We start from the raw sequence: 11,200 nt of genomic DNA on the forward strand, positions 1-11,200 counted from the left end.
AGTTCAATTAGGGAGACTCATGCTTGAGTTTGTATCTGATCGTTAGAGCAGTGGGAAGACCAGATAACTTGGGCATTAAAAGTACATCATAAAGTAATGAATACAGGAATACATTTTCCAAAAGAAGAGTTCAGTTATCTTGGTGGCTACACACAGACACTGTAAATGAGTGTAAATATTTTCAGAATAAAGGGGACAAGTCACGTTACATTTTTTTTTTTGTCACATGAAGCATTTTTTTCCAATTAGTGTTGGTAATTGGGGTGTGTGTGCAGGCAGTGCCCAGACACACAGAGGATAATCTGGCCTTTCTGTATTAGATGGGAAGTGGACCGTGAAAGTAATTGGTGAGTGTACCACAAATTGGATCTTAGTGTGATGTGGTTTTTATTCCTCTGAGGTAATATTTGCAAAGTGATTAGAACAATGCTGCTGCTGCAGATTTTCAATATGTTTTATTACATACGTGTAACATTTATGATCAAACGCTTAGCAGGTTTAGTAATCACTCAACTGTTTCCAAACTGTTTCCAATTAGAATTCAGATTAGACTGCTCTGAAATAAACTGGCAAATCAAGCATAACTATAACGGATGGCAGGGTTGTTTTACAAGGAATCCCACAGAGACTAAAAAGGCTTATTTCTATACCAGGGGTTCCTGTTAGGGCCGTTTTAAAACAGGTTTGAACCATCAAACGCTGTGTGAGGACTTTACAAATAACATGATTAGAGACAGATTCATTAGGCGGTATCACCGCGGAAACACTGTTGGGTAATGAGATGTGGTGCTGGAGCGGTAACCACCAGGGGTTTGGTAAGCCTGCCTGCCTCACACTGCTGTGACCCTGGGATAAAAAAAAACGGAGATTTTGGAACACAGAGAAACACCAAGAAACACAGAGAAACACCAAGGAACACAGAGAAACACCAAGGAACACAGAGAAACACCAAGGAACATAGAGGAACACCAATGAACACAGAGGAACACAGAGAAACACCAAGGAACACAGAGGAACACCAAGGAACACAGAGAAACACCAAGAAACACAGAGGAACACAGATAAACACCAAGGAACACAGAGAAACACCAAGGAACACAGAGAAACAACAAGGAACACAGAGGAACACCAAGGAACACAGAGGAACACCAAGGAACACAGAGGAACACCAAGAAACACAGAGGAACACCAAGGAACACAGAGGAACACTAAGGAACACAGAGAAACACCAAGGAACACAGAGAAACACCAAGGAACACAGAGGAACACCAAGGAACACAGAGGAACACCAAGAAACACAGAGGAACACCAAGGAACACAGAGAAACACCAAGGAACACAGAGAAACACCAAGGAACACAGAGAAACACCAAGGAACACAGAGGAACACCAAGGAACACAGAGAAACACCAAGGAACACAGAGAAACACCAAGGAACACAGAGAAACACCAAGGAACACAGAGAAACACCAAGGAACACAGAGAAACACCAAGGAACACAGAGGAACACCAAGGAACACAGAGAAACACCAAGGAACACAGAGAAACACCAAGGAACACAGAGGAACACCAAGGAACACAGAGGAACACCAAGAAACACAGAGGAACACCAAGGAACACAGAGAAACACCAAGGAACACAGAGAAACACCAAGGAACACAGAGAAACACCAAGGAACACAGAGAAACACCAAGGAACACAGAGGAACACCAAGGAACACAGAGAAACACCAAGGAACACAGAGAAACACCAAGGAACACAGAGGAACACCAAGGAACACAGAGGAACACCAAGGAACACAGAGGAACACCAAGGAACACAGAGAAACAACAAGGAACACAGAGAAACACCAAGGAACACAGAGAAACACCAAGGAACACAGAGAAACACCAAGGAACACAGAGGAACACCAAGGAACACAGAGGAAGACCAAGGAACACAGAGGGACACCAAGGAACACAGAGGAACACCAAGGAACACAGAGGAACACCAAGGAACACAGAGAAACACCAAGGAACACAGAGAAACACCAAGGAACACAGAGGAACACAGAGGAACACCAAGGAACACAGCGGAACACCAAGGAACACAGAGAAACACCAAGGAACACAGAGGAACACCAAGGAACACAGAGGAACACAGAGAAACACCAAGGAACACAGAGGAACACAGAGGAACACCAAGGAACACAGAGAAACACAGAAGAACACAGAGGAACACAGATAAACACCAAGGAACACAGAGAAACACCAAGGAACACAGAGAAACACCAAGGAACACAGAGAAACACCAAGGAACACAGAGGAACACCAAGGAACACAGAGGAACACCAAGGAACACCAAGGAACACAGAGAAACACCAAGGAACACAGAGGAACACCAAGGAACACAGAGGAACACAGAGGAACACAGAGAAACACCAAGAAACACCGAGGAACACCAAGGAACACAGAGGAACACCAAGGAACACAGAAGAACACAGAGGAACACAGAGGAACACCAAGGAACACAGAGAAACACCAAGGAACACAGAGGAACACCATGGAACACAGAGGAACACCACAGGACCCCTCCAGCTGATAAATGGTAGTTATCACCTCGGCAAACCAACCCATGGCCAGCAGACATGTCTAGCTGAATACTGAACAGCCATGTTCTGTTTAACAGGGTTTTCCACCTCAGAGAGAGGAGGTTGTGTTGTATCTGTATCGGGGTGTGGATGTCGTCTGGAGTAGAGCTGTTGAATAAGCAGGGAGCGTCAGAACATGAGAACTGAACTACAGACACCACACAAGAAGATACTGTAGGTTTTAAGGATGAGATAATTAACCATCGCAGACATGTTTACTGCAATCTCCATCTTTGGTTGTTTTCAGTTCATCCCTAATCTTATTGCTGAGAGTGAATTGTTGCCTGTGGCTGTAAACCCCCTTCAGTGACCTGCATTATGTTTCATGCTGACCCCAAGATATGTCACTGCACACACTGGCACTTAGGAGTAGATTATATTGTATCTGCACTAGGAGATGGAAATGCATTACAGTGGGTTTTCACCAACAAGAGAAGGGCACGCAACGAGGGCACGCAGAGAAATGTACAGGGGATTGTGGGAAGGTGAGCGGCGAGAAGCCTGCTAGCGAAGCTGTAGAACTCTGCTCTACTTCATGCAAATGGAGTGAAGTGTTGTCAAGAGGAGGTGCTGCCTCTGGTCAAAACCCAAATCCCCAAATGGCTCCAGGCATTATTCCTAAAGCAGACATTGCCATTGGCTGCACAGAGTTGCATTTAGAAAAATCCCATGCAGACTTGTTTACAAGTCTGAACACTGGAATGTGAGATGTAATCTACACCTCAATTAGGCTAATAGAAATCCTCATTATTTAGTTTAATGATTTTCAATTTGAGCGTCATTATTTCTACACTGAACAAAAATATAAACGCAACATGTAAAGTGTTGGTCCCATGTTTCTTGAGGTGAAATAAAATGTCCCAGAAATGTTCCATACCCACAAACATTTACATCCCTGTTAGTGAGCATTTCTCATTTGCCAAGACAATCCATTCACCTGACAGGTGTAGCATATCAAGAAGCTGATTAAACAGCGTGATCATTACAAAGGTGCACCTTGTGCTGGGTACAATAAAAGGCCACTCTAAATGTGCAGTTTTGTCACACAACACAATGCCACAGATGTCTCAAGTTTTGGGTGAGCATGCGATTGGCATGCTGACTGCAGGAATGTCCACCAGAGCTGTTGCCAGAGAATTGACTGTTAATTTCTCTCCCATAAGTCGCCACCAACGTCGTTTTAGAGAATTTAGCAGTACGTCCAACCGGCCTCGAAACCGCAGACCACGTGTAACCATGCAAGCCCAGGACCTCCACTTCTGGCTTCTTCCCCTGCGGGATCGTCTGAGACCAGGAACCTGGACAGCTGATGAAACTGCGGAGTATTTCTGTCTGTAATAAAGCCCTTTTGTGGGGAAAAACTTATTCTGATTGGCTGGGCCTGGCTCCCCAGTGTGTGGGCCTGTGCCCTACCAGGCCCACCCATGGCTGTGTCCCTGCCCAGTCATGTGAAATCCATAGATCAGGGCCTAATTTATTTATTTAAATTGACTAATTTCCTTAAATGAACTGTAACTCAGTAAAATCGTTGAAATTGTTGCACTTTGCGTTTATATTTTTGTTCAGTATATATAGCCTACAGTTTCTCATTCTGAACTTTAATGCGTGTTGGATGGTTGTGGCTTTGTGACAGTGACACACAAGCAGTTAGACCTCCGACACCGCCAGAACATCAGCTATGCGGGTTTCGGCTATCACGTGTTAAAACTTGATCTGATTGAATCTAGGCCTTACCCACACACACACAAACGCATGCACACAGACACACACCCAAACACGCGCACACATAAATACGTACGCACGTGCGCACACACACACATGTACACACGCACACACAGTAAAGCCTGGACATGCAACGAGGGGGAAATGAGAAAACTCCTGACAGCATAAATTACTGGGTGGAAAAGGTGAAAGCTCGGTACATATATCAAGCCTTGTCTCCTGTCACACATGGCAGAGAGGAAAACAAAGGGAGGAGGAGGAGACTAGCAGAGAAAGAAAAAGAGCAGGACAGAGGATGAGCCAGAGGTAGGGAAAGAAAGGAAAATGCAGGTAGAGAGGGTGGACAGAATGTGGGAGAAACCCAGCTAGCTCATAACGTTCTGAGAACCTTCTGTTTCTTAGAGCTTGGTGAAAGCATGGTTGTCCTATGGTTGTTTTTCATCCAACCTTTCCACAGCGTTCTGAGGATGTTGCAGGATGGTTGCTTGGCTTTCACTGTTGGTAGAACATGGCGCTTGCACTGCCAGGGTTGTGGGTTCGATTCCAACGGGGGACCAGTACAAAAATGTATACACTCACTGCTCACTAAGTCACTCTGGATCAAAAGCCTGAAGCATCTAGTATTGGAGACAGTCTCAAGGCCAGTCAACAGGCAGGGGAAGCCTCCAGTATTGGAGACAGTCTCAAGGCCAGTCAACAGGCAGGGGAAGCCTCCAGTATTGGAGACAGTCTCAAGGCCAGTCAACAGGCAGGGGAAGCCTCCAGTATTGGAGACAGTCTCAAGGCCAGTCAACAGGCAGGGGAAGCCTCCAGTATTGGAGACAGTCTCAAGGCCAGTCAACAGGCAGGGGAAGCCTCCAGTATTGGAGACAGTCTCAAGGCCAGTCAACAGGCAGGGGAAGCCTCCAGTATTGGAGACAGTCTCAAGGCCAGTCAACAGGCAGGGGAAGCCTCCAGTATTGGAGACAGTCTCAAGGCCAGTCAACAGGCAGGGGAAGCCTCCAGTATTGGAGACAGTCTCAAGGCCAGTCAACAGGCAGGGGAAGCCTCCAGTATTGGAGACAGTCTCAAGGCCAGTCAACAGGCAGGGGAAGCCTCCAGTATTGGAGACAGTCTCAAGGCCAGTCAACAGGCAGGGGAAGCCTCCAGTATTGGAGACAGTCTCTGTGAGGAGCACTAGAACTATGTTAGGGAAGCTGTGTTCGGATCCTTCTCCCAGAGCAGGGCTCAGCCAGGCATCATTAATCACAACAGGAAAACCTAGAGCTTAGGCATTGCTTCGACAAAGCCCCAGATGAAACTGCACTGCAGCTCACCGTACAGAGACCCAAAATAATGATGCATCTCCCTAAATATCTCCCTCCCCCTCTCTCCCCCATCTCTCCTTCTCCCTCTCTCCCCCATCTCCCTCCCCCTCTCTCCCCCATCTCTCCTTCTCCCTCTCTCCCCAATCTCCCTCCCCCTCTCTCCTCCATCTCTCCTTCTCCCTCTCTCCCCCATCTCCCTCTCCCTCATCTCTCTCTCCCTCTCTCCCCCATCTCCCTCTCTCCCCCATCTCCCTCTCCCTCCATGCCCACATCTCTCCCCCATCTCTCTCTCCCTCTCTCCCCCATCTCTCTCTCCCTCTCTCACCCATCTCCCTCTCTCCCCCATCTCCCTCTCCCTCTCTCCCCCATCCCTCTCTCCCTCTCTCCCCCATCTCTCTCTCCATCTCTCCCCATCTCCCTCTCTCCCCAATCTCTCTCTCCCTCTCTCCCCCATCTCTCCCATCTCCCTCTCCCTCCCTGCCCCATCTCTCCCTCTCCCCCTCTCCCTCTCTCCCCCATCTCCCTCTCCCTCTCTCCCCCATCTCCCTCTCCCTCTCTCCCCATCTCCCTCTCCCTCTCTCCCCCATCTCCCCCATCTTCCTCTCTCCCCCATCTCCCTCTCCCTCTCTCCCCATCTCCCTCTCCCTCTCTCCCCCATCACCCTCTCCCTCTCTCCCCCATCTCCCCCATCTTCCTCTCTCCCCCATATCCCTCTCCCTCTATCCCCCATCACCATCTCCCTATCTCCCCCATCTCCCTCTCCCTCTCTCCCCCATCTCCCTTTCCCTCTCTCCCCCATCTCCCTCTCCCTCTCTCCCCCATCTCCCACATCTTCCTCTCTCCCCCATCTCCCTCGCCCTCTCTCCCTCATCTCCCTCTCTCCCCCATCTCTCTCCCCCTCTCTCCCCCATCTCCCTCTCCCTCCCAGCCCCATCTCTCCCTCTCCCCCTCTCCCTCTCTCCCCCATCTCCCTCTCCCTCTCTCCCCCATCTCCCTCTCCCTCTCTCCCCCATCTCCCTCTCCCCCCCATCTCCCCCATCTCCCTCTCTCCCCCATCTCCCTCTCCCTCTCTCCCCATCTCCCTCTCCCTCTCTCCCCCATCACCCTCTCCCTCTCTCCCCCATCTCCCTCTCCCTCTCTCCCCCATCTCCCTCTCCCTCTCTCCCCCATATCCCTCTCCCTCCCTGCCCACATCTCTCCCCCATCTCTCTCTCCCTCTCTCCCCCATCTCTCTCTCCCTCTCTCCCCCATCTCCCTCTCTCCCCCATCTCCATCTCCCTCATCTCTCTCTCCCTCATCTCTCTCTCCATCTCTCCCCATCTCCCTCTCTCCCCCATCTCTCTCCCCCTCTCTCCCCCATCTCCCTCTCCCTCTCTCCCCCATCTCCCTCTCCCTCCCAGCCCCATCTCTCCCTCTCCCCCTCTCCCTCTCTCCCCCATCTCCCTCTCCATCTCTCCCCCATCTCCCTCTCTCCCCCATCTCCCTCTCCCCCCCATCTCCCCCATCTTCCTCTCTCCCCCATCTCCCTCTCCCTCTCTCCCCATCTCCCTCTCCCTCTCTCCCCCATCACCCTCTCCCTCTCTCCCCCATCTCCCTCTCCCTCTCTCCCCCATCTCCCTCTCCCTCTCTCCCCCATATCCCTCTCCCTCCCTGCCCACATCTCTCCCCCATCTCCCTCTCCCTCTCTCCCCCATCACCCTCTCCCTCTCTCCCCCATCTCCCCCATATTCCTCTCTCCCCCATATCCCTCTCCCTCTATCCCCCATCACCATCTCCCTATCTCCCCCATCTCCCTCTCCCTCTCTCCCCCATCTCCCTTTCCCTCTCTCCCCCATCTCCCTCTCCCTCTCTCCCCCATCTCCCACATCTTCCTCTCTCCCCCATCTCCCTCGCCCTCTCTCCCTCATCTCCCTCTCTCCCCCATCTCTCTCCCCCTCTCTCCCCCATCTCTCTCTCCCTCTCTCCCCCATCTCCCTCTCCCTCCCTGCCCCATCTCTCCCTCTCCCCCTCTCCCTCTCTCCCCCATCTCCCTCTCCATCTCTCCCCCATCTCCCTCTCCCTCTCTCCCCAATCTCCCTCTCCCCCCCATCTCCCCCATCTTCCTCTCTCCCCCATCTCCCTCTCCCTCTCTCCCCATCTCCCTCTCCCTCTCTCCCCCATCACCCTCTCCCTCTCTCCCCCATCTCCCTCTCCCTCTCTCCCCCATCTCCCTCTCCCTCTCTCCCCCATCTCCCTCTCCCTCCCTGCCCACATCTCTCCCCCATCTCTCTCTCCCTCTCTCCCCCATCTCTCTCTCCCTCTCTCCCCCATCTCCCTCTCTCCCCCATCTCCATCTCCCTCATCTCTCTCTCCCTCATCTCTCTCTCCATCTCTCCCTATCTCCCTCTCTCCCCCCTCTCTCTCCCTCTCTCTCCCCCATCTCTCTCTCCCTCTCTCCCCCATCTCCCTCTCCCTCCCTGCCCCATCTCTCCCTCTCCCCCTCTCCCTCTCTCCCCCATCTCCCTCTCCATCTCTCCCCCATCTCCCTCTCCCTCTCTCCCCCATCTCCCTCCCCCCCCCCATCTCCCCCATCTTCCTCTCTCCCCCATCTCCCTCTCCCTCTCTCCCCCATCTCCCTCTCCCTCTCTCCCCCATCTCCCCAATCTTCCTCTCTCCCCCATCTCCCTCTCCCTCTCTCCCCCATCTCCCTCTCCCTCTCTCCCCCATCACTCTCTCCCTCTCTCCCCCATCTCCCCCATCTTCCTCTCTCCCCCATCTCCCTCTCCCTCTCTCCCCCATCTCCCACATCTTCCTCTCTCCCCCATCTCCCTCGCCCTCTCTCCCTCATCTCCCTCTCTCCCCCATCTCCCTCTCCCTCTCTCCCCCATCTCCCTCTCCCTCTCTCCCCCATCTCCCTCTCCCTCTCTCCCCCATCACCCTCTCCCTCTCTCCCCATCTCACTCTCCCTCTCCCTCATCTCCCTCTCTCCCCCATCTCCCTCTCCCTCTCTTCACCACTCTCTCTTTCGGATCCTCTTAACGTGCCACCATCTCTTCGTGTTAATTTGCTGCTTCAGTGACACGCATCATTGAGGGAGTAGTTTCTAATAACCCCGCCAGCCCTCACGCAAAAGCCTTTGAGTCGTGCGCAGAGGTGTCACTCAAATTATGAACCATAATGGTGAAAGGGATGTGTTTCTAAAGCCTGGCTTCCATGTGACATGACCGCAGTTCGATCAAAGCGTTCTCCTCCCGCCCTCTATTCCCCCACCTCTCCTCCTCTCTCTCCAGATATGAGCCCCTGTCCCTATTACGGCTCTGTGAGGAAGGAAGAGCACGTACTGGGCTGCTCTTTAGGCTTGAATCATTTCATTTCCCTGAGCGGCTTGCCATAAAAAAATGAGGGGAAAAAATCTTGATTTCCAAGGATCTTGGCATGCAGTGGCCTCTTCAATGTCACCTTCTTATCACAATTTGTTATGTAGGGTTTTTCATTTTAGGGGGGCTGGAGGAGAGAGAGAGGGTTAGATTGTGATGTAGGGTTTTTCATTTTAGGGGGGCTGGTAGAGAGAGAGAAGGTTAGATTGTGATGTAGGGTTTTTCATTTTAGGGGGGCTGGAGGAGAGAGAGAGGGTTAGATTGTGATGTAGGGTTTTTCATTTTAGGGGGGCTGGAGGAGAGAGAGAGGGTTAGATTGTGATGTAGGGTTTTTCATTTTAGGGGGGCTGGTAGAGAGAGAGAAGGTTAGATTGTGATGTAGGGTTTTTCATTTTAGGGGGGCTGGTGGAGAGAGAGAGGGTTAGAGGTATTTTTCTCTCTTCCTGACTGAAAGAGTCAAAGTAATTATTCATTGTTCTAGCGCCGTCAGGGATGATGTGTCTGACATTTCTTCTCCGCTGCTTTGTTGTTGCAGAGCCAGAGAAGCCAGGCAGGGAGAAGAGGCAGGACAGGGAGGAACGTCAGCCCCTGGCTGTCTCCTTTAGCTAAGGCAGGAATAAACCTTCCTACTCTGGGTCCAAGAAAGGGACTCCTACTGATCCAGGGAGGTATGGTGTGTGTGTCTGTGCGTGTGTATGAAGACCAGATTCTGGACATAAACAACTGAGCTTTGCGATGTGTGAGTGACAGATCCTTCTATCCAAACGTACAAAGTAACAGTAATATATTTATTGATGTTTTACTGTAGAAGCAAATAGCTAGTCTACGGATTACCTTCCTGAAAGAAACATCTTTATTTGCTGAGAGGTTGACAAATGTACTAGTGCCACATTGCTGCATTCAACTTCAGAACCAGCCATTTCCTTTGTACTCATTTATTTTTTGTCTGTTAACATTGTATCATATAACATGGAGTTGGATGGCCCGATAATCTAGTTGTGTTTTTGATTCAAAAATCAGAAAGCAGATGCCTTGGCAATAAAGACAATTGTACAGGCAGCTGCACCATCTGTTGTTCTGGGTGACCACAGTAATGAGAGGAGTTATGGGAGGAAGGCTATAGTCCACAGCAGAGGAAATGGAAAACGTTACTCATCATGAACAGCCAGCTACATAGAACCTCATCAACTCAACTGAGAAAGTGGGAAGTGAGATCCGAGTTTGAACATTTTCCTACAGTGGCTAAATCAGGGTCACAGAGATTCTAGGTAGTTTTAAACAAATCTACTTTGAAACAAACGTATACACCTCACACACATGGTTATGGGTTAAAAAAAGAAAACACCTGTACCATGTCAGATTTAAAATGTATTACATTTTGAGTTTGCATCCAAATATTATATGTTATATACACTACCAGTCAATTCTCTTCTTCTTATTGGTGTCCTTTAGTAGTGGTTTCTTTGCAGCAATTTGACCATGAAGGCCTGATTCATGCAGTCTACTCTGAACAGTTGATGTTGAGATGTTTCTGTTACTTGAACTCTGAAGCATTTATTTGGGCTGCAATTTCTGAGGCTGGTAACTCTAATGAACTTATCCTCTGCAGCAGAGGTAACTCTGGGTTTTCCTTTCCTGTGGCGTTCCTCATGAGAGCCAGTTTCATCATAACACTTGAAGAAACTTTCAAAGTTCTTGAAATATTCCGTGTTGAATGTCTTAAAATAATTATGAGCTGTCGCTTCTCTTTGCTTATTTGAGCTGTTCTTGCCATAATATGAACTTGGTCTTTTACCAAATAAGGCTTTCTTCTGTATACCAACCCTACCTTGTCACAACACAACTGAATGGCTCAAACATATTAAGAAGGAAATAAATTCCACAAATTAACTGGTAACAAGGCACACTTGTTAATTGAAATGCATTCCAGGTGACTACCTCATGAAGCTGGTTCAGATAATGCCAAGAGATAATGCTGGTTCAGATAATGTCAAGTCAAAGGGTGGCTACTTTGAAGAATATTTAACACTTTTTTGGTTACTACATGATTCTATATGTTATTTCATAGTTTGATGTCTTCACTATTATTCTACAATGTAGAAGAGAGCACTGTTGGTCATTGACTGCAGGAACAGGCTATGTTTTTATGTCTATTTGTATAATACTGATGAATTGCCAGCCTTTGGA

This window comes from Salvelinus namaycush, chromosome 34 (assembly GCF_016432855.1).
Source record: "Salvelinus namaycush isolate Seneca chromosome 34, SaNama_1.0, whole genome shotgun sequence".
NCBI classification, from domain to species: domain Eukaryota; kingdom Metazoa; phylum Chordata; class Actinopteri; order Salmoniformes; family Salmonidae; genus Salvelinus; species Salvelinus namaycush.